Consider the following 5,579-nt stretch of genomic DNA (forward strand, 5'->3'; position numbering starts at 1 on the left):
GGTCAGAGGAATGGCAGTGGAGCGCGATCTATGAATTTCACTAGCCAGGTCTGTCTCCCAATTGAACATTATTACTCTCTCGGCGCGCACGTCGCCACCACGGTTTCCGCGACAGCAGCAGCATCATGATGTTGCGTCTATTGTAAGTCCGGAACCGGGTTATTCGGCTGTTCGCGAACAGTCAGGTTTTAACCTTGCCTAACAAACGATCAAACAACTTCCACTCTCGAGGTGCGGTACGGTGACTGTCCTATCGTCCGCTCTTGTATGCTGGATTGCACTATTTCACTATATTAAGGGAAGAGGGTGCCTTCACACCTATTCAGTGTGGAATATCTTCCGCCCCCCAGCGGGCGCGCCGGCGCCTCTCTTGAAACAAGCGCGACGTTCAAAAACAACAACCAAAGTTGCGTCGCTTTCCCTTCCCTGCCCTGCAATGGCTGGAGCAGCAGCAGCAGCAGAAAAGAAGAGAGAGAGAGAGAAAATAGTCTCATGGGGTCAGAGGAATGGCAGTGGAGCGCGATCTATGAATTTCACTAGCCAGGTCTGTCTCCCAATTGAACATTATTACTCTCTCGTGCGCGCACGTCGCCACCACGGTTTCGCGACAGCAGCAGCATCATGATGTTGCGTCTATTGTAAGTCCGGAACCGGGTTATTCGGCTGTTCGCGAACAGTCAGGTTTTAACCTTGCCTAACAAACGATCAAACAACTTCCACTCTCGAGGTGCGGTACGGTGACTGTCCTATCGTCCGCTCTTGTATGCTGGATTGCACTATTTCACTATATTAAGGGGAGAGGGTGCCTTCACACACATATTCGATGTGAAATATCTTCCGCCCCCAGCGGAGCGCTTCGGCGCCTCTGCGAAGCAAAACGCGGCATTCAAAAACAACAACCAAAATTGCCGTCGATTTCCTCTCCCTGCCCTGCAATGGCTGGAGCAGAAGGAGAGCGAGAGAGAGAATAGTCTCATTGGGTCAGAGGAATGGCAGTGGAGCGGGCTAATGGCGAGTAGGCTCGCGATCTATCAATTACACTAGCCAGGTCGCTCTCCCTATTGAACATTATTACTCTCTCACGTCGCCACTGCGGTTTCCGCGACAGCAGCAGCATCATCATGATGTTGCATCCACCAATTAGTCCGGAACCGGGTTATTCGGCTGTCTGCGAACAGTCCGGTTTTAACCTTACCCAACATCCACTCTCGAGGTGCGGTACGGTGAATGTCCTATCGTCCGACCTTGTATGCTGGATTGCACTATTTCACTATATTAAGGGGAGAGGGTGCCTTAACACACATATTCGGTGTGAAATATCTTCCGCCCCCCAGCGGAGCGCTTCGGCGCCTCTGCGAAGCAAAGCGCGGCATTCAAAAACAACAACCAAAATTGCCGTCGCTTCCCTGCCCTGCAATGGCTGGAGCAGAAGGAGAGAGAGAGAGAGAGAGATTTTAGTCTCATTGGATCAGAGGAATGGCAGTGGAGCGGGCTTATGGCGAGTAGGCTCGCGCTCTATCAATTACACTTGCCAGGTCTCTCTCTCTCGGCGCACACGTCGCCACCCTACTAGTTTCGTCACAGCATATGCTGCGGCCTTTCAGTCCGGAACGGGGCTCCCCTTCGCCTTGCTGTCTGCCCAACTTAGCGGACTTGCGTTGGCTGATCACCCCGTCTTCGCGTCTGTGCCGGCCTTCAATGCAGCGCCCAACCGTCTCTTGACCGAGATTCATTGCACTATTCCACGCGCAAACGGCTACCCTAAATGTGCATAGACAACGCTCATGGTTCAACACGACCAGGGCGCAGTCTGGGAGCCGAGTATACTAAAAAGAGAGTTTAGCAGCCAAAACTCGTCAAAGCACACGTTGGGTTACCCCATCACCTAACAACGATGATGGCGGTTCCCACCCGTGAAATACACAACCTAACCAATATTGGGCGACGATGGCGCTCATGAGCCCACGTCCCCACAAACAGTAAGAGAAAGAGAGAGAGGAGGAGATGGGCCAATGTCTTATGCCTCGCTGGGGCAAAGAGAAGAGAAGAGGAGCGGATAAGGGAGGAGATTGGCCAACGTGCGGTCCCTCGCCCAATGTCGGCTGCCTCGCTGGAGCTGGGTAAAGAGGAGAGGAGCGGATAAGGGAGGAGATTGGCACACACGGTGGCGCTGCCGGCGCCGAGGATAGCAAGAGAAGGTGCAGTTTGATCTGATCATCTGGTTTGCTATTTCTCTAAGGCCAACGTGCGGTCCCTCGCCCAATGTCGGCTGCCTCGCTGGGGCAAAGAGAAGAGGAGAGGATAAGGGAGGAGATTGGCACACACGGTGGCGCTGCCGGCGCCGAGGATAGCGAGAGAAGGTGCAGTTTGATCTGATCATCTGGTTTGCTATTTCTCTAAGGCCAACGTGCGGTCCCTCGCCCAATGTCTTCTGCCTCGCTGGGGCAAAGAGAAGAGGAGCGGATAAGGGAGGAGATTCGCCAACGTGCGGTCCCTCGCCCAATGTCGGCTGCCTCGCTGGAGCTGGGGCAAAGAGGAGCGGATAAGGGAGGAGATTGGCACACACGGTGGCGCTGCCGGCGCCGAGGATAGCAAGAGAAGGTGCAGTTAGATCTGATCATCTGGTTTGCTATTTCTCTAAGGCCAACGTGCGGTCCCTCGCCCAATGTCTTCTGCCTCTCTCTCAATCTCACTATTTTGGCCGCCGTGATAGGCGCCGCCAACAGCAGCAGCTACCTGGTTGATCCTGCCAGTAGTCATATGCTTGTCTCAAAGATTAAGCCATGCATGTGTAAGTACAAGCCGATTTAAGGCGAAACCGCGAATGGCTCATTAAATCAACTATGTTTCATTGGATCTGTAAACCCACTTACTTGGATAACTGTGGCAATTCTAGAGCTAATACATGCAATTGGTCTCTGACCGCAAGGGAAGAGCGCTTTTATTAGTTCAAAACTGGTCGGGCCCCGGTCCGTAACCCACCTGTGGTGAATCTGAATAACTTCGGGCTGAGCGCACGGTCTCCGCACCGGCGCCGCTTCTTTCAAGTGTCTGCCTTATCAGCTTTCGATTGTAGGTTATGCGCCTACAATGGCTATAACGGGTAACGGGGAATCAGGGTTCGATTCCGGAGAGGGAGCCTGAGAAACGGCTACCACATCTAAGGAAGGCAGCAGGCACGCAAATTACCTACTCCCGGCACGGGGAGGTAGTGACGAAAAATAACGATGTGAGTCTCATCCGAGGCCTCGCAATCGGAATGAGTACACTTTAAATCCTTTAACGAGTATCCATTGGAGGGCAAGTCTGGTGCCAGCAGCCGCGGTAATTCCAGCTCAATAGCGTATATTAAAGTTGTTGCGGTTAAAAAGCTCGTAGTTGGATCTCAGTTCCGGACTGATGCACCGCCGGTGTTTACTGTCACGCTCGAACAACCGCCCGGCTCGGCAGGATGCTCTTTGTCGAGTGTCGAGTGGCGGAGAGTTTACTTTGAAAAAATTAGAGTGCTCAGAGCAGGCTATTTGAATGGCGAATGGTGATGCATGGAATAATGGAATAGGACCTCGGTTCTATTTTGTTGGTTTCGGAACCAGAGGGTAATGACTAATCGGAACAGGCGGGGCATTACGTATTGCGGCGCTAGAGGTGAAATTCTTGGACCGTCGCAAGACGAACTACTGCAGCATTTGCCAAGGATGTTTTCATTAATCAGAACGAAAGTTAGAGGTTCGAAGGCGATCAGATACCGCCCTAGTTCTAACCATACGATGCCAACTAGCGATCCGGCGTTATTCCCATGACCGGCGGGCAGCTTCGGAAACCAAAGTCTTTGGGTTCGGGAATATGGTTGCAAAGCTGAAACTTAAAAATTGAAGGGCACCACCAGGAGTGGAGCCTGCGGCTTAATTGACTCAACACGGAAACCTCACCAGGCCCAGACACGGAAGGATTGACAGATTGAGAGCTCTTTCTCGATTCGGTGGGTGGTGGTGCATGGCCGTTCTTAGTTGGTGGAGCGATTTGTCTGGTTAATTCCGATAACGAACGAGACTCTGGCCTACTAAGTAGTCGGCGGATCTCCAGAAAATGGTGTCCAGTTCGCAACTTCTTCTTAGAGGATAGCGGCAATTCTAGCCGCACGAGATTGAGCAATAACAGGTCTGTGATGCCCTTAGATGTTCTGGGCCGCGCGCCACTGAAGGGATCAACGAGTTTTCCCCCTCCGAGAGGAGCGGGTAACCCGTTCAAAGCCTTTCTTGATAGGGATTGGGGCTTGCAATTGTTTCCCATGAACGAGAATTCCCAGTAAGTGCAAGTCATCAGCTTGCGCTGACTCGTCCCTGCCCTTTGTACACACCGCCCGTCGCTACTACCGATTGAATGATTTAGTGAGGCCTTCGGACTGGCGCTCTTGGATTATCGGCCCGTTGCCCGCGAGGGTTTTCTGGGGTCGTCGCCTCGAGCTGACGGAAAAGATGTCCAAACTTGATCATTTAGAGGAAGTAAAAGTCGTAACAAGGTTTCCGTGGGTGAACCTGCGGAAGGATCATTAACAGAGAGAAAGAGAACGGGGCGCTCTTAAAACTACTACTACTACTCTCCTGATTTGGGCGGTCTCGGGCTCTGCTCTGGCAACTCCAGCAGCGAAAGAGGACAATCCCGGCCCCCGCACCAAAAATAGGTACCACCACGCTGTAGGTGGACCACACTCGGGCGAGAGCGCGAAGACCGGAGGAGGAGGACGGACGGGGCTTTGGACGGCTGCCCGTCCGTTCCTTACTACCGGCGAATAAGCCTCTTGACCCAAAAGAGTGAAATTCAAGTGTCAAAAAACAACAACAAGCCGTCCGGCCAAACCCAAACCACAAACTTGGGCTATGTCTGTCAAACCCTTTCATTGAGACTCGACCTGTGATGGTTAGTCGCAAAAAGACCAAATGGCAAATACACAACTCTTAACGGGGGATCACTCGGCTCGTGGGTCGATGAAGACCGCAGCAAACTGCGTGTCGGTATGTGAATCGCAAGAATACCAGATACATCGACAAGTTGAACGCATATTGCGGCAGCGGCAGCCATATGAGCTTGTCGCCGCCACTCCTCTGGTCGGAAATATACATCCATCGGTTGCTGCGAGTTGATTGCCTGTGACTATCTCCCTGACGCGAGGTAACCCGAACCGAGCTTCCGCCTTGGGGTTAATCGCGCCCGCGCCTTCGCAGCGAGGCGTGCCATAAAACAAGCAAGCCTATCACTAGCAAGTCCATGGACTTGGCGCACCCACATTCAACCACAACAAAGCGACAGTTGTCGCCCTCGCAAATAACTGGAGGCGGCGCTCTTTTGCCTGCTGTCCACAGAGATACGAATGGCCGTCGGCCGCTCATGGCTGATGCTGCACATGTTCTAAGAGGCACTCCATCCCACGAAGAGGAAACGAAACCGGGTCGGATATCTTTTAAGTAAGCCCCGCCGGAATTTCGTCTATCACCTCGAAAAGAGTGCTTGGCATGCATTGCAGTGGAACCTAAATTGATGAGTGCGCCTGGGCCCGCAGTCTACCATGTAGTGGTGCAGGC

The 5,579-nt window shown here is 52.8% G+C and overlaps 1 pseudogene; it reads left to right on the plus strand.

Annotated features, from left to right (window-relative positions):
- Positions 1–4,950: 4,950 nt before the first annotated feature.
- On the plus strand, positions 4,951–5,109 carry LOC121859904 (annotated as a pseudogene).
- The last annotated feature ends 470 nt before the right edge of the window (positions 5,110–5,579 follow it).

Source organism: Homarus americanus, unplaced genomic scaffold (genome assembly GCF_018991925.1).
Source record: "Homarus americanus isolate GMGI-L3 unplaced genomic scaffold, GMGI_Hamer_2.0 scaffold47398, whole genome shotgun sequence".
In the NCBI taxonomy this organism is placed as follows: Eukaryota; Metazoa; Arthropoda; class Malacostraca; order Decapoda; family Nephropidae; genus Homarus; species Homarus americanus.